This window comes from Centruroides sculpturatus, unplaced genomic scaffold (genome assembly GCF_000671375.1).
Source record: "Centruroides sculpturatus isolate CEXI.00-Female unplaced genomic scaffold, Cexi_2.0 scaffold1161, whole genome shotgun sequence".
In the NCBI taxonomy this organism is placed as follows: domain Eukaryota; kingdom Metazoa; phylum Arthropoda; class Arachnida; order Scorpiones; family Buthidae; genus Centruroides; species Centruroides sculpturatus.
The window spans coordinates 179,356-198,803 of NW_019385327.1; the positions used below are offsets into that span (position 1 = coordinate 179,356).

At 30.5% G+C, this 19,448-nt stretch overlaps 1 pseudogene; it reads left to right on the forward strand.

Moving 5' to 3' along the window:
* The first annotated feature begins 16,153 nt into the window (after nucleotides 1–16,153).
* LOC111637696 lies at nucleotides 16,154–19,218 on the forward strand (annotated as a pseudogene).
* The last annotated feature ends 230 nt before the right edge of the window (nucleotides 19,219–19,448 follow it).

A 19,448-nucleotide genomic window follows, 5' to 3' on the forward strand; every position in this document is an offset into this window, starting at 1 on the left:
TTCCAAAATACGTATAATTTTTTGGGAATAATCCATATAAACTATGCTATAAACAAAAAATTGTAGGATTACTTATTGAGTGTGTACCGTTCGACTACGCCATTGCTTAAGCTTGTTTTCGTCATGGAGATTGTAATCGAATGGCGCTCGCGTGGTGCTTCCTGATAAATTACTTTTTTTGCGAAAAATTCACTGAACTTTAGAGACATTAATATAAATATAATTTTTATGGACATTAAATAATAAATGGTTTTTGGTAGGTCCGCTGCTCATTTAAACTCAACGGTTTGTGCAATCCTGTCGTGACACGAGTCGGCGATGATGTTTTACTGAATTAAAGGAGTTTTTTAGCATGTTTGTACGAATACTGTCGCAACTTTTTCACCGTGATATAGGAACCCGTGTTATAGGGGAGGGGTCGACTGTAAATATCTCGGAAACTGTCAGAATAAAGGTTTTTCTTCATTTGTATTTTTACAATTTTTTTGTTTTTATTAAAATATTTTATAACAAACAAATATACAGTACTTTAAAAAATTATAATGTTATTTTTTGTTTATTATTGTTTTTAAGGGTCTGTATGTGATGCAATAATTAACGGAGTTTTAATGTTATCATTATTAATGACTATCAAAGAGAGCATACACTAAGAAAACCATAAAATATTTTATTGATCATGAATGAATTTTAATAGAAGTCGCAAAAAATTGTATGAGATACATCCCTTTTAAATTTCCCAAAATCTACGCAACTAAAATTCCTTAAATCTGGGGTAAATCTGTAGATTTTTAGTTCTGGTGACTCCAGACATGAATGTCGAGACCAGATATGGAAATCGTAAGAGAGAGAAAAGACCAAATTAACTATATGAGACCTTCCAATTTGAACCAAAGTCACATTATTCAAAATATGAATCATTTTCAAACATCGAAAAACAGTCAAATTTTTCTATAAATGTAAGAAGCAAAAGAACAAAAACTAATGAAATTAACAGTTCCATTAATCAGTTTGCCAAACAAAAGTCTACTAAGAATGTGGAAAAAGTCCAAAAGCAATTCTTCAATGACCCTTCCAACAACATTAAACAAGGGTATATCTTAAGGCTGTTATACACGTTACGGAAATCCTTTGAGGATTAACCGTGACTTTTTTTTATCTATCCACCTTTAAATAAAAATAATTCTTTATACGTTGGAAAATATTTTAATAAGTTTTGTAAATTACTATGTTCGATCCAGCCAGTTATATCCGATTTTTTTTCGTCTGTGTATAACAGCCTTTACTGAAGAAATCTTCCTCTATATATATCTCTTGGAACAAATATACAAATTACACCTATACCTGCTCATTTTCCTACATTAGTAGAACGTAATAAAGATAGGAAAATGGAAAAGAAACGATTGGAATGGTTGTTATCTGGAGTAAAAGAAACCTGCAAAAAGAAAGATTACAGAAAGAAGAATGCATCAACAGAAATTTCTATCACCACAACCTCATTTTCTATTGCAAAGTCTGTTCTATCTGTGATTTCTGTTACTAGCAGTTCCAGTGCACAGTACCTACAGTTACAATCATCTGAGTTGGTAACAGAAAGAACAATGGTAAATATCGGGTCTATTTTCAATTTGCTGTCATTAAGAAAGTATGGATATTTAGACGAACCATTATTAATACAAAAAAAACAATGAACGGTCACTATTCTGGAGAATTACTAGTGATCAGGCATGAAACACTTTACTGTTCAAACTGAAAAACACAATGCATAGAAAGTGTGTGATCAGCTTAAATTTACAAGTTTCAAATGTGAAAGGCTCTGGGGACTATATACAATGCATAAATGAAGGAATGAACGACTCATGACTCATTGATCTAGTTTTAACACAATGTATTTATCACTTTTCACTGAATACAAAAAAAATTTGAATGCGAAAGTATGTACTGTACTGTACTGTACTGTACATAAATAACAACATATTTGTGTGTCATTGATCTAGTTCCATGGTTCCCAATCAGTGGTATGCATACCCCAGGGGTACATGAAATTGCTTGAAGAGGTAGCGCGGCAATCTAAAATTGGTCGATTTAAAATTTAAATGCATGAGATGAAGCAATCAAAATAATAATGGGTGGACCATTAAAAATTTGGCAATTTACAACATGATGTCGAATACACAAATTTGTTTATTTATAACTAAAAACATCCTTGAAATTTCATCAAAAAATGCATTTGTGACAATACCTAAATGAAATTCTTACGCAAGAAACAAAAATTTTACAATTAACACAATTTGTACAATTATCATTATCATCGTGTCAGCGAAGCAGCAATATTTACCACCATTTTGCACAGCATACTTCTGCGAGAGCAGATTTTCGGCCATGACAAACATGAAAACTAAACATCGTCACCGACTTCAACTCGAAGATGACTCGAGACTGAAACTGACCAAAAAGCATCCAGATTTTACAGAGTTGAGTAAACAAAATTATGCACATTTGTCATTTAAAAATTTTTAAATGCCACAATTCACAAAAATTGAAATTTCAAATTTTGTGAATTGTGGCATTTAAAAATTTTTTGTTGCATTTTTGATTTGTAATCCATCAAGTTTTTGAATATTGTGGAGGGTAGGACTACAAAAAAGTAAGCGATTTATTTTCTCCCTATTTAATTTAAAGCACCACACTAGTGTGAGAACTTAATCAAATCAAGATGTTCCAAAACAGAATGTGAAGGAAAAAACAGTAATATCTTTTTAAAATATTTGAAAATGTTCTAATGCATAAAATAAGAATAATTATTACAAAGTACAAGTATAATAAATCAAAATAACATAAATAAATAGAAGAATAAACAATTGGGTTAATTTAATAACCCAAATTGAAATAAGATAGAAAAGACTTTCTTAATTTAAAACTTTGTAGTGCAGGTATTCTGTCCCTGTTTGTCATGCAGATATTGCCAGTCATCCATGTAATTAATGTAATAACCCCTTTTTCAGATTTAAATATCTCGAGGGTTTCAAGTTTCTTGATATGGTTATGTTCTTTAAATCATTTGATGATGGTGGCTCTGTCCAAGTAGGCATGCACATCATTATCAGAGGCATACATTGTCAGGACAGTTTTGTGTTTTTTAGTGTCAATATCATGTTCGTGTTCAATCATTTGGTAGATTGTGTGGTGGAACTAACGTATTTCAGATAATAACAGAATCAGTTGTCTCAATGAAATTGTGTATACCCTTGGTATCCTAAGCATGTTAACATTGTCTTTTCAATTTCTGATGATATTATAGATCAGGGGTGGACAAGCAAGAGTTCAGTGGGAGCTGAAATGTAGGTTTTGAAAAATGCATGGGAGCCGTAGTTCTGCACTTTTTATTCTGTACCGCAGTTCTGTACTGCGATTTTATTATATAATATAAATATAATATAAAACAAATATTGAATTTTTTTAATAAACATATTTTCACAAAATTGTGGAAATAAAATTGTAAAAATAATAATAAAAAGCAGAAATTAACACTTTCAGCAAGAGCCGCATTTGCCCATGTCTGTTATAGATGATTGGATCACACTTGAACATTAATTTAGCTTCATTTAGATGGATTACAGTAGAGCGTCGATTATCTGAAAGTCAATCATCCGAAAGAATTCCAGTCGGCAAATTTAAATTTTCGCCAGTGCTGTGGCACTGTAATCTTTGGCTATGTCTTGGGCTACTCAAATATTTTACGTTTTTGATACTAAATTAACTTCTGAAGTATAATTTTTTATTGTTTTTATATTTTTCAATATATTTATTTTGTTCGTACAAAATAAAAAAATAATTTTTAACGATACAATAGTCTTCGTTAGGCTTAATATCGACGAAAATTCAATGCGAAGCGACACGCAACGGAGAAAAATGTCAAGATGGGATAAATTAATATATTTTTTCGTACGTAATTGGTTATCCGAAACATCGGTCTTACGAACAACCCCAGTCCCAATTGATTCGGATAATCGACGCTCTACTGTATTTATTTGTATAGGAATAGCATGCTATGGTTATAATGAAGAAAGATAACAACCCAAACAAGTATATTATTTGAGTTCTTATAGTTTTATCTGGTATCCCATTGTTATCATATGAGCCTTTAACACTACCACCAGAATATGTTTGAGCCAAATTCTGGATAAGGTTTCTATAGTAACTTATTTTATAGCAATATATTCAAACAGTTGTAGTTATTTGCCATTTCAGTGAAATCTGTACATGGGTAAAGGGTCTTTTGGTCAGGACTCTAAAAGCAGCTATTTTGTAGACATAGGGGATCATTGGAGCTTGCAGATATAAACAATGGTGGGTGTGATGGTTTGTTATATACATTTGGGTGGATATGTTCATTTCTAATGTTGATTTTAAGATCTAAAAAATATACCATTTAGTCGCTGGTATGGTCTAATTTAATACAGTCCATAACGGTTGTCATTCATTTGTTGTATGGAGCCATTTATATATGGTTTTGTTTTCTATATAATAAAGATATCTTCCACATATCTTCTGTACATAAGTATATATGGGAGGGTTGATAAATCATGTTTCCAATAATATCATATCTGACAAAGGACCCCAGACGAGAGGTTATGCATAGTGCCCCTCTCATTTGAACATATTTCTTGTAATCAAAGTGAAAGAAAGAGGAATAGCATGAGATATGTGCTTAAATCCAGGCTACATTTGCAATTGACTTGCTCATTGCCTTTATGTAATAAATCTGTAAGAGGGCAAAAACATGGTTGCAATTTGATTAAGTGGCATACAGATACAGTATAAAGTCTAAGACTGTAATATAAACATCTATAAGTTGACTGCTACAAATTATCAATTATTTGCCCTGTCTTACTGATGGATAATCTATAGGTTTTTAAATGCTCTTTAATAGATTATAATGAATAGCATTTTCTAAAAGGCAAGTACATGACATGGCTTTATCCATTATGAGTCATATAATGTTACTTGATTTATCCATCTTTGTGAATGCAAAAAGTTTAGGAGTATTAGCAGAATTTGCCATTACACTATCCAATTTTAAGGTTCAAAAAATCTAAATCCAATAAATACAATACCAAAGTTATGTGTGTGTGTGTGAACCCACAGAGCTTTATAATTATAATCATTAACATTATATCAATAATAATATAAAAAGTAATTACAAAAGGTAATTAAAAGTAGGTAAATACATTTTATTGCCTCCTCAGAATTTATGCAAACTCTATAATAAGAATATTTTGGAATTAACTGATTGTATTTGTTATATGTGATATGATTTTTTTTGTCTTGACTGGTATAGTTTGTATTATTGCATTATTAAAGTCTTTAATAAATAGTTTGAAAATTTACTAAGTCTTATATGATTGCATTTTGTAATTTTTAGCTGTAAACTGAGTTTAATCAATGTCCCAAATTTATCTAGAAAAAATATTACTTGTTTGATACTAGCTACTCTTAATATTGACTATATACTCTATCTCAATCAGATAGAACTTATTGTGAGTCAGAGAGTAACAATACAAACAAATTCTTGTCCACTCCCACAAAGTGAATGCTTCAATGAATGCCAGTCTTCACAGCAACATCTGTATTTCTTGAATCCCTGATTCTGCTTAATTTCCTTCCTCATCCAGGTCATGTGAAATCATGCCACTTTTATTCCAGAATTTCTGAATTGTTGAAAGATTCTCACACTCCAGCAATCAATAATTAAGGATCTCATCATCTCCATAACCATCCATGTGCAGTGGACATTAGTTTGTGCTTTCTTTATACTCACTCTTAACAACAATAGTTTGATGCAGCAACAGTTGGAAGAAAATGCCTGTCTCATCAGTGTTGAAGATGTCATCTGCGCTGTAGTCACAAATTATAATTGTATCTCAACTGTAAGTCATGAAAAGCTATGTTCATCAAAACATCATTGTTTTTCCTGAAAATACTTTTTGAGGATTTCACACTCTCATGAAATCTAAAGATATACCCATTACTTGCCTGAAAGTCTTCTGCTCTAAGCATTTTCACAAACTCTGAAGCCTTCTTTTAAAGAAGGTGTCTACTTGTGGGCAATGTTCCCTCTAAGCTGCGCGGCTGCGCACTGCTCAAATTGTTGCCGCGCACGAGAATTTATGAGCCGCGCAGGCTAGCATGCACACCGATTTGAATTGTTGTTTACTTATTTCTCATTCTGTCTGCGACATGATTATTGCTGCGTTTATTTCGATTAAATACATTAAATCATTGACAAAAGATAATATTTTGTATAAAAGTATGTTTTAAAATGAATTTTAATTTCTACTTTATAATTAATTATTTTAATTTTTATAGGAAAAAATAAGTTTATATATATATATATGCTCAGAAAAATTTTTTGCTCAGAGAAGTATATGTTCTGCTCATCTACAAAAATAATTAGAGGGAACATTGCTTGTGGGACAATTGTTCTTGAATGTCTAGAAACTAAATGAAAATAACTTTCTCCATATCACTGTACTGTGTGCCATACAATTTCTTCCCATTTGGAACCAAGGTTGGATTTTGAATTTTCTTTCAATCTTGGAATGATCTTTTAAAATCAAAGACACCTCCACATTTCTTTGCAATATCCTTTTCTGATCTGGAATCAACTGCTGGGATGGGAGCTTCTTCAGACAATGAAAATTGACAATGGTTTTTCCCTTCAGTGTTTTTGTCTGAAGACATTATTTTGAATGACTGAAGAACTATAACTACAGTATGGTAAGGATGCATTGAACTGAGACTCTGTTTGCCTCTTCCTTCGTGTAACTTCCCAGCAATGCCGGCCCGAGGCAAGTTTTAGGATGGAGCGAGATCCTATTATGGTGCCCCCTTGGTTGCCCCTAATTTATACCCTTTAATTTTCTTTACCAGTGAAGCGCCCCGTAGGACTTAGCGCCTGGAGCGACTGCTCCGCTCGCCCTATGGTAGGGCTGGCTCTGCTTCCCAGCATAATTTCTGTTATCTTCCTGTTTGGCAGTTCCCTTCAAAAAGATCTGTAGCTGGTATTGATCACAGGACTTTTTATAGGTCTTTCAACTTTTGTTTTTTGGGATCTTTCCAAAACATTTTGAATATGTAGTATGTAACCGACTGTCCATCAACCCATTAAAAAAAACTCTAAAGTCAGTTCCTTGATTTGACAGGTCTTTTGGGTGTTCCTTTTGGGACAGTTTCTTTTGGGTGGACATCTTTGACACTTCCCAACTCCTTTCATTCAATTCATCTATTCCATCAGAGTTTTTTTCTATACCAGGGTATTTCAGCATAAGGTCCAGAAAACTATTTTGGATTGTTGAAAGTTTTGTTACACCTTAACTTTCTTATGCCAAGAATTCTTAAAGCATTAGTCATATGGGCAACCAACTAGGAATTCAAAATTTTTTCACTATACAGTAGAGTTGATTATCCAAAAATCAGTTGACTTTGGTGAATCAATTTTTTTAGACGTCAGAAAGTACTAATTTCAGAAAAAATAAACTATTTATGATTTCTTCAGTGGTGATTGGCCACACTCTTCAACTGGCAGAGTAAATTTTCCCATTATTGCTATTCTTGGAATCAGCATTCACCTTCTGCACATCATTTCCTTCAATTGTCAGAGAGATAGTGGCTAACTCCACTATCTCTCTGACAATTGAAACGATCATCTTTATAAAGTTGAGGAAACGATCATCTTTATAAAGTTGAGTTTTCAGAGACACTGCATTAATCTGTTTAAAAGACTTGAAAGTGCTTCTCTTGGAGCACATATACAGAGAGTTTAAAGAAGTCCTTGTGGTGCTTTTTAAGGTTTGGAGTTCATTTCATTTTCCAGTGGGAGACCACGGACCCTGAGTCTGGATCACTCGCAACCTTTAGATATCCCTTCCTTCAAGAGAGTTTGATTCTCCAGACCTATCACTTTATATTGTCACAACACTGCCACACTTGTAGAGGTGATGGAATTCACTCTCCAGGAGGAGATAAACAAATGGACAGATAGTATGATGGAGCCGATTACATTGGTCAATATCATCCCAACAAAGAAGCAGACATTGTCTTCTCTGAGTATGACCAGCAATGCAGGCAAGCTATACCAGCCCACCATGCAGCCAGAGGTCCAATATATGAGTATGTGTTGTCAGCAGGTGAGTATAGAAGCAGCTAGTATAGAGACAGAAATATAACTGTCAGCAGTTGGGAGGGCTACCTAATAGTTTTAGATAATTTGGAGTTTCACCAATGGTACCTAACCAACCAAGTGCATTGGTGTCAAGTTTGAATGGATTGTTTTTGCAGTGTGTTAAACATATTTTTTAAATTTAAAATATCTGTATCATTGAAATAAATAATACATAAGTTGTAAAACTTTGTTTTTTTAACAAATTAATTTTTCTAAGTAAAATTGTAATTCATATTATTCTAAATGGCATGAACGAATAAAATTATTTTTCAAGCATCATTCTACAATAATAAATTCTTAGATTTATCAATCAGGATTCAAACTTTTATATGCCATTTTTTATTGCATCAATGTATCATAACAAATTAGAATGAAAATAAAAAAGCCTTACCTTTCTGTTGTTTTGCTTGTTATAAATATTTTGAGCACAAGAAATTTCCAAAATGATTCCACGTCCCTTTGGAAAATGGATTATAACATTTGAGAATGATACTTCTTACTAGAAAATTTAAGAATTTAATTATTAAGAATAGAAAACATCAAAATGATTGATTAACTAATTACTTAAATATTCAAATAATTTTCTAATACAAGACATTTATTGTCTCATTGAAAATAATATAAGAAAACATACAAGCGAATATTATATATAATCTGATAAATTAATTTAATTCAATGCTAAATGGAAACAATCTTAAATATTTTTAATGAAAACTTAATTTATGATTAGGGAATTGCGTTATTTTCATTTTAAATTGTATGTATTTGCTATTTTAAGTGTAACGAAATAGGTATTGTTTAGGGTCTGGGGACGGATTAATTCACTTTCCGTTATTTCTAATGGAAAAAAAATGAATGGAGTTTTGAATGATTCGGAGTTCGAACGGCCTCCTGAAATAAATTAAATTCGAAGTACGAGTTATCACTACATTAAACAGAAAACAATACCAAGTAGCCAATATTATAAATCCTTATAGGCGTAAAATATTTTAAAAACTTACGCTTTATATTACAGTAGAGCATCNATTTTCTAATACAAGACATTTATTGTCTCATTGAAAATAATATAAGAAAACATACAAGCGAATATTATATATAATCTGATAAATTAATTTAATTCAATGCTAAATGGAAACAATCTTAAATATTTTTAATGAAAACTTAATTTATGATTAGGGAATTGCGTTATTTTCATTTTAAATTGTATGTATTTGCTATTTTAAGTGTAACGAAATAGGTATTGTTTAGGGTCTGGGGACGGATTAATTCACTTTCCGTTATTTCTAATGGAAAAAAAATGAATGGAGTTTTGAATGATTCGGAGTTCGAACGGCCTCCTGAAATAAATTAAATTCGAAGTACGAGTTATCACTACATTAAACAGAAAACAATACCAAGTAGCCAATATTATAAATCCTTATAGGCGTGAAATATTTTAAAAACTTACGCTTTATATTACAGTAGAGCATCGATTATCCGACCCCCGATCAACCGTCACATCGGTTAACCGACCGCGTTCTAGTCGGCAAATTCAAATGTCCGCTAGTGATGTGGCGCTACAATATTTGGCTATGTCTTGGCTGCTATAATATTATTTTTACGTGTTTTAGCTGGCAACACTGGCTCGACCATGAAAGGGAGCCAGAATTTAAACGAGGCTTAATTTTCTAATTTTTAACGATACAATAGCGACGATTATTATTTTAAACAAATTTTGTTAGGCTTAACATCGATGAAAATTCAACGCGAAGTACATTAATAGCGATATACTAATATACTATACTAATAATGTATTTTTCATATTTTTCGGTTATCCGTTTTTTCAGTTATCCGACCATCCCCAATTGAGTCGCATAATCGATGCTCTACTGTATTTATAATTGATAATTTTGTGTGTCTAATACAGTAGAGCGTCATTTATCCGAAGATCGGTTATCCGAAGAAATTCCAGTCGACAAATTTAAATTTTCGCCAGTGCTGTGTAGCTGTAATCTTTGGCTATGTCTTCGGCTACTCAAATATTTTACGTTTTTGATACTAAATTAACTTCTGAAGTATAATTTTTTATTGTTTTTATATTTTTCAATATATTTATTTTGTTTGTACAAAATAAAAAAATAATTTTTAACGATACAATAGTCTTTGTTAGGCTTAACATCGACGAAAATTCAACGCGAAGCGACACACAACGGAGAAAAATTTCAACACGGGATAAATTAATATATTTTTCGTACATAATTGGTTATCCGAAAAATAAGTTATCCGAACAACCCCAGTCCACAATTGATTCGGATAAACGACGCTCTACTGTATTTAATAATCAGATCAGAATTACAATATCTAAAGTTATTATATGTTTTTTTACAAACAATTATATTTTCGTTATTCTTTGATTGTAACAAAATTTTTAACGTATTTATATTATAGATTTATACATGATGTATCGCTTAAAGTTGTTGCAGGACGATATGATATGACAAGAGCTAGATAAATGAAAGCCGAAAATAGATATGGAAAGCTTAAGGCAGGAGGCCCCGATTAACTATATACGAACTTCCGAAGCAAACTGAAAGTCACGTTATTTCAATTCAAAAAATTTCTTCCGAAAGGAGTTAGACTCGATTGCTAACTGACTCAATAGCACGACTCAATTGCTAACAGGGAAAGTATGATGTACAGGAGCAAGAAACTTCTAATTTGAGGTGGAGAGCATATATTTTAAATTAAATATGTTAAAAATATGATTAAAAATTGTAGCCCGGCATTGTGACGATGTCAATAAATATTTGTTCGTTATAAAAAAACATTTTGTGTTATTAATTTTTACAAAATCGCAAAAGCTTAATTTTGAGAACAGATATAAGTTTTATAAAAAAAAAATGTAAATGCTAATAACAAATAAAGTCGTCATTAAGTCCAACCATACATGAGATATGACACACGAACCGCTCTATCTTCCAACACCTTGACCTTCAACCATCAAAATTTAATGGCATCAACTCCCTGATACACAAAGCACCCTATAAAATTTCAGAAATTTTTGACAAAATGTACAGGAGTTATTAAGCTTGAAAGAGGGTGAACAAAATCCTATCATCCGCCTAACCATACACACGCATACACTAACATCCATACATACAGAAAAAATTTCCGATTTTTTTTTTTTTTTTTTTTCATTTCTCGACGTTTTAAAATCCCGAGTCCAAAAATGTAAAAATCGTGGGAATCATTTTTTGACCGATCGTCATATTTTCCCTCTGTTATATATAACAAAAAATAAATTTCCACAATAAAATAAATTAAAAAAAAAAAATAAAAGTAAAAATAAATTTCCACACTTCTTTAAAATGTCTACAGAATATTAAATATAGAGATTAATATTATCCAATACATTATCTACTTTTAGTAAAGTTATTACACAAAAATAATAAGCAAGCATTTGACATAATATAGAGATGGAATAAACCAATAGTTTTTGAAGAGCCGCTCGTATTTTCTTTCCATAAACGAAGTATCTTGTCAAAACAATTTGAATAAATCTTGTAAATAAATAGCTTCTCGAGATTTTAAAATCACTGTTATTGCAGATATAAAAATACTGCATCGGAATTTACATAAAAACGTCATTCGAAGGTAATGGAAGATGTTTGTATTCTTTAGTAAATAAATAAAGATTACTTGAGTAGAAAAATAAATTAACTTTTCAAATAAATCTAATAAAGAAAACGTTNGGCTATGTCTTGGGCTACTCAAATATTTTACGTTTTTGATACTAAATTAACATCTGAAGTATAAGTTTTTTTATTGTTTTTATATTTTTCAATATATTTATTTTGTTTGTACAAAATAAAAAAATAATTTTTAACGATACAATAGTCTTTGTTAGGCTTAACATCGACGAAAATTCAACGCGAAGCGACACACAACGGAGAAAAATTTCAACACGGGATAAATTAATATATTTTTCGTACATAATTGGTTATCCGAAAAATAAGTTATCCGAACAACCCCAGTCCACAATTGATTCGGATAAACGACGCTCTACTGTATTTAATAATCAGATCAGAATTACAATATCTAAAGTTATTATATGTTTTTTTTAACAAACAATTATATTTCGTTATTCTTTGATTGTAACAAAATTTTTAACGTATTTATATTATAGATTTATACATGATGTATCGCTTAAAGTTGTTGCAGGACGATATGATATGACAAGAGCTAGATAAATGAAAGCCGAAAATAGATATGGAAAGCTTAAGGCAGGAGGCCCCGATTAACTATATACGAACTTCCGAAGCAAACTGAAAGTCACGTTATTTCAATTCAAAAAATTTCTTCCGAAAGGAGTTAGACTCGATTGCTAACTGACTCAATAGCACGACTCAATTGCTAACAGGGAAAGTATGATGTACAGGAGCAAGAAACTTCTAATTTGAGGTGGAGAGCATATATTTTAAATTAAATATGTTAAAAATATGATTAAAAATTGTAGCCCGGCATTGTGACGATGTCAATAAATATTTGTTCGTTATAAAAAAACATTTTGTGTTATTAATTTTTACAAAATCGCAAAAGCTTAATTTTGAGAATATGATAAGTTTTATAAAAAAAAAATATAATAAAAAAATAGAAAAAATTGCAAATGCTAATAACCAGTAAAATTTTCATTAAGTCTGACTTCTCTCGATATATGACACATAATTCCCTCTATTTCCACACTCCCTCAACCTTTAACCACTAATAGAGTCAATCTCTCTTATACATAAGCTATCATGCCAAATTTCGTTTCTAACCATTATCTCTTATTGAGACATTAAAACGGAATAGACTCCAAAAACACACCCACACACACAAATATGTCTACGGAATTTTACTGTCCCTCTCTCTCTCTCGGGTTTGGTGGTCTCAAAGTGGATATTTGCAAAGAAAAAAACCGGAGAGTGAAATTTGACACGATTACAATACTTTCCCTTGTAATGTCTGCACAAGAACCGTGTGACAGACATTAGTCTGCAGACTGTTATGCAAACATTGTGTCTGCACAACAGCCGTGTGAGATCTTGGAGGCCGTTAAAAGTCGAGTTCTAGGAGTTTAAGGTAGGATCCTGCCACCATGTGTGTATGTATTACTGGACATATCTCCTATTTAGACTCAAGAAAAGTCATATATGTAAGGCGCAAAGGTAAGAGTCACTCCAAAGTCCAGGAATGAACCTCTCAGGAGGACGAATGCAAAATTAATTAAATCAACTCAAGAATAAAAAGGAAAATTTATTACGAAAAAAAATCTAAATATTACATTAAAATTAAGTTTTAAATTAATATTAAATACAAAGTCTGTCCTCGAAAGTCAGCTTATATTAGTAAAACGAGGGATACCTTACGGGGAGTATTCAAAACTTTGCGACTTACAACATACCATGAACAGAATTGTCTTCACTTCAAAGACCTTCTTTCTCCTTTTCTTTCCTTAGCTCTCTCTTTTTGATGACTCTATTTCTTCCAGATTTAATACTCTCCTTGGATCTGGCTCTCTACTATTGTGTTGCTCTTATTTCTCAGAGTTGACTCTCTGGATGCTGTAACTGAGAGAAAAATAAAAGAGGAGAGTTCACTCTCCTCTTTTATTTTTCTCTCAGTTTCTGCTGATTTTCATCATTTCCTTTTGTTTTACTTTTTTCAGACCAATTATGATTTTATTCCGGAGGAAGTTGAAGTAATGAAGGATAAGCATGATTGGTTATTCTTTAGTTCTCTTTCTCTCTTGCTATTATGAATTGTGTGTGTCCACATATCAAATAACGTCTGTCACCTAACGCTATTGAAAAGGGAGAAACGACGGTAATCTTTTTCGTCTTTTCCTTCGAATGTTGTGAGATTTATAACAATTAATTGATAATTTTTTATTCTAATTTGTTTCTCTTAATTATTTTTTATCGGTATTTCTAAATATTTAGAAGGTCGTCCCTAAAATCAGAAAAATAGGTGAAATTCCTTTACAATATTGCTTGATAAACATAAATAATCCCGGTGTCGTATTCATACAAACATCTTCGAGATGTGGGTGCAAAGGGCGTCTTGTCTGATAGCTAACAATTGTTTGATGAACAACCAGACAAACAAAATAAAAGATATAAAATACATATATAGTTTAAAATACAATAAAATTTCCAATTTATTATTTAAAGAAAATACATTGTTAGCTTAATATTAAAATAAGTTTATTCAAACTAAAATTATAAAGATAATGTTAAAATTTGGAGGAAATTGTAGGCTTCCCATCCGGGAAAGTAACATACTATGAAAGAGAATTGAATGGTTTGTATACGATATTTTTCAAATCTTCATCTTGAAGAACTATTTTTGTTAAGATGTCTAAAATATAGCGTGTATTAAACCAGCCTAAAGCTGTTGTCCATTATTAGTTCGGCAAGTCTCACAAAGAACAGTTACTTAGGGAGTCAGTCGCCCGAAAAGGTAACAGGAGCCTGAAACAAAATACATATTGGGAGCTGTATAACAAATTAAATTATTATATTAAAGAATAGGAAGTAAATGGGAATACATCGTATAGGATCTTACTTCCTTCGTACCTAAGTAATTTGCTTCTTTTGCATTTTGGCAGTTTCCACATTCGAGAGAGATCGTCTATGAAAGATTCCTAGAGTTTGTTGTCCGAATTCGATTTCAAGAGCACCAGCATAATGTCTTCGATCATCCAGCCGTCGAATACATTGTATTATAAAATACCTCAAATGCCGATTTAAAAGATAATTAAATATGATTTCTATACCTCGTTCTTCAGCTGTAACGAAGTATTAAACTTACAGACGTAATTTCATAAAAAGTCTTTATAACTTCTATGATATTTTAAAATTCAAATATACGATAATAATAAGCTATTGAAATTAGCTTATAATATTGAATGTTTGTAAAATTACATAAATTACTTTTTCAATTCTTAAACTGACTAAATGAATGCAAGCAAAACTTCAATTTTTTTAGCTTCCTTACCATTAAATTAAATTTAAAAATTATTAAATTAAAATATTTTATTGTTTATGATTAACAAGCATTTAAGGTGTTTATGAACATAGATTCAATGTATTGAACTCGTGATTCATAATATTCAATGTATTGAACTCGTGATTCTTATCTGAAAGAGCAAGATTATTAATCACGAGTTTCCGAAGTAACAAGTGGAATTAACATGTGACACACCAAATTATCTGTCATATGAATAACCATTGAAAATGAATAAAAATATCAACTTAATAATTATAAAATATTTGGATCATATTTTATATTATTGTGTATGAATGTATATTTATTTATTTACAAATGTGTGTAAATGCGTGTTTAAAAATTTATATAATGTATTTGGATTAGCAAACATTTTTAAGCTGATCGTATAATGATAAAAATTTCACATAGTTAATTTGCATTGTAGTTTGAAGATTACTACTCGTATTTTATATTTAAGAATTATGATTTTGTGCAAGCCAAGATAACACACTTTACGTTTCAAATAAAAATTAGAATTTATTTGCTGATTTATCACTTTTCAATAGGATAAAACTAATTGTAAAATCGAAAACAAAATTTTAATTAATTCAAATAAAAGAATAAATAAATATCCTATTCTCACTCAGATTCTTTAACAATATACAGTCAACATACCTTAATACCGAGAACGCACACTAAATAATAATATCATTTTTTAAACCAATTAACGAATCATCAAGAAACATTGAAAATTTAACCTTAATGCTTACAAACTATTTTGCTTTTGGGGTGCTTTGAACAGATAGACATTATGCGCCTTTAGTATTGTAATTTCAACAAAAATTCTTATTTATCAATTTTAGAATAAGACATTTTATAAAATTCCTTTTACAAATGAAGTACATTCTTATCTACAAAACTGATAACTGGATATTATTTACTAGTTGTTATCTTACAAAAGATCTTTACCTAAAAGTATATAAATGTAGCATCAAATGTAGAATTTTAAACCGAACGTTTATGTGCTGAATTGTTTCCACTAATATTAAACATACGGTAAGTAGCCTATATTAGTAAGTAGTTTACTTGTAAATATACCGCATTAGTTTAAGAAATTTTTTTCTTTTCCTACTATATTTTTACTCCGACATAAACGAATACAATATAAAATTATGCCTATATCTCTACAAAATATTAAATATTAGTTAGATTGTAATAAATAACTATAATAATACTTATATATCTTCCAGTAACAATATAGTATGTAGTAGAACGAATAACATATTTATTCTGTTATTTTCTATTTTATTGGTAAAGACTCAACGAAACTTCAAAATATTAAATTACAAAATTGATTCTATGTAGTCAAAGTGTACTTTTCGAACTGATTGGCCTTCGTTCCTTACTCCTTACAAAAAGCTATCTCTGAAAATTCTTTTCAATCTCGTGGCATTTTGCCGACTGAATAAAAACCTGTGCAGCAATTATAATTAAAAACCTAATTTGATAATTATAATTAAAAACCTAATTATAATAATAAATTGCATAAATTTATGCAATTTATTATTATAACTGATGCAAATATACAGCTAAATTTATACAATGATATTCAATATAATAAAACCAGTCGTACATTATCATTTAAAAAGCAGCATAACTTTTCTCTTTTATGGTTCAGCACAGTGTTTTCAAACTTTTTCTAACAGCTGCACCCTCAACTTGGTAATTTTTTCTTGAGATACTCTTATTTTTATATACATTAACACTTATTATACTTGTACAGTTAGTTTAAATTATATGCAATATTTAAACAAAATAATCACAATGGCATAAAAAATTATATAAATTTAATTACTTTTACGATACTTTTTCGTAATGCATGCGGCAATCGTCAAGTGTCATTGCCGCACCACATTGATATATCACTGCTTTATTACATAATAAATCTTTATGTTATATTTTTATAACTATTTTTATTATCACATAGCGATAATTTAATATGATGATACGATTTTAACATTATAATTTATTTTAATAATGTAATCCTTATCCTTTATTGATTACTATAATAAGTAACTAGTAAAACAGAATAAAACANTATCCGTACTTTGTTAAGGCAAGTAAAGTCTTTTTCTATGCGAATTTTTTATATGCGCTTTTCTGTAGAACGTATCCACCGCATAAAACGAGACCTTACAGTACTAATAAATCTTCCAATAACAGTATAGTGTGTAGTAGAACGAATAAGATATTTATTCTGTTATTTTCTATTTTATTGGTGCAAGACTCAATTAACGAAACTCACAAAACATTCTATTACAATATTGATTTTATGTAGTCAAAGTTTACTTTTCGAACGGATTGGCCTTCCTTCGTTATTCCTTACAAAAAAGCTATCTCTGAAAATTCTTTTCAATCTCATGGCATTTTGCCGACTGAATAAAAAACCTGTGCAGTAATTATAATTAAAAACCTAATTGAATCAGTTATAATAATAAATTGCATAAATTTATACAATTTATTATTATAACTGATGCAAATATACAGCTAAATTTATACAATGATATTCAATATAATAAAACCAGTCGTACATTATCATTTAAAAAACAGCATAACTTTTTTCTTTTATGGTTCAGCACAGTGTTTTCAAACTTTTTCTAACAGTTGCACCCTTCAACTTGGTAATTTTCTCTTGGGACACTCTTATTTTTATATACATTAACACGTATTATACTTGTACAGTTAGTTTAAATTTTATGCAATATTTAAACAAAATAATCACAATGGCATAAAAAATTATATAAATTTAATTACTTTTACGATACTTTTTCGTAATACATGTAAAAATTTTATAGTGTTACTCATCATCGTATTTCGCGGCAAGTGTCATTGCCGCACCACATTGATATATCACCGCTTTCTTACATAATAAATCTTTATGTTATATTTTTATAAATATTTTTATCATCACATAGCGATAATTTAATATGATGATACAATTTTAACATTATAATTTACTTTAATAATGTAAGCCTTATCCTTTATTGAATACTATAATAAGTAACTAGTAAAACAGAATAAAACATGTATATTTATATTTTTTTCAGAAAATGAAGATTATTTTTCTTTCGATTTTTTTATTATCTTTGACGCTAATGATAGCGCAATTTGGACAATGTGAGATATCCCCAGAAGTAATACGAGACACAGCATTAAAAATTCTGCAAAAAGGAATTGATAACCTATCAACTGTATGCCCAGCCGGGAAAGGACAATGTCCTGGTGATGAAACTTGTTGTCCGATGGCTGACAACCAAGAAGGATGTTGCCCTTACCCTGACGCCGTATGCTGCAGCGATAAAGAACACTGTTGTCCTTCAGGAACTACTTGTGACGTCAAAGAAGACCGGTGTGTGCATGCTGAAAAATTAGTATCAATAAAATTCCCGTGGTTAGGATCGAAGAAAATTAAACAGAGTGTGCTTACTTTCAAACAGTCAGATGATTGTCCAGGTGGGGTACCATGTTCTGAAATTGAAACTTGCTGTCCGATGACTGACGGCAAATATGGATGTTGTCCTTTTCCTCGAGCCATATGCTGCGACGATGGAATACACTGTTGTCCTTGGAACGGTGTTTGTGTGGATGGAGCATGTTATTATCATTGAAATAGTGAATTATTTTACTAATGCTAAGAAATCGATTTTGATATAAGTTTGCAAATCTATAAAGATTAAAAAGATAATGAATGTTGTCCAATGTCTCTACAGCAATTATCATTCTGGAAATATTTTCTGTTCCATAAGTTTTAATCCTAAGATTGTTTTAGTACATGAGGTATTTTGCTTTGATAAACTTCACTGCTGACTCGTATCATTTGTAGATCAGAAAATTGTATGGGAAATTTTAATGTTGTTTTTTAAATAAAGTATAATCGATATCTAACCGAAATAATAAAAGATGAACTGTTGTTTCATATATTATACATACATACCGTTGCTTTTAAATGTCTATAAAAATGTACATTGATTACAAGAATTAAAAATATATTTAAATCATTCACGATCAAATCATATACAGTAGATCCCCCTATAAGACGGTAGATACGTTCCGTTCTTTATGAATCAATTTTGTAGGAATCATAGTTTACGGACTACGGCTGTTTGAAAGGTTTTCTTTCATAAAATTAATCGATTCTAGACTAATTCGACTCAACATT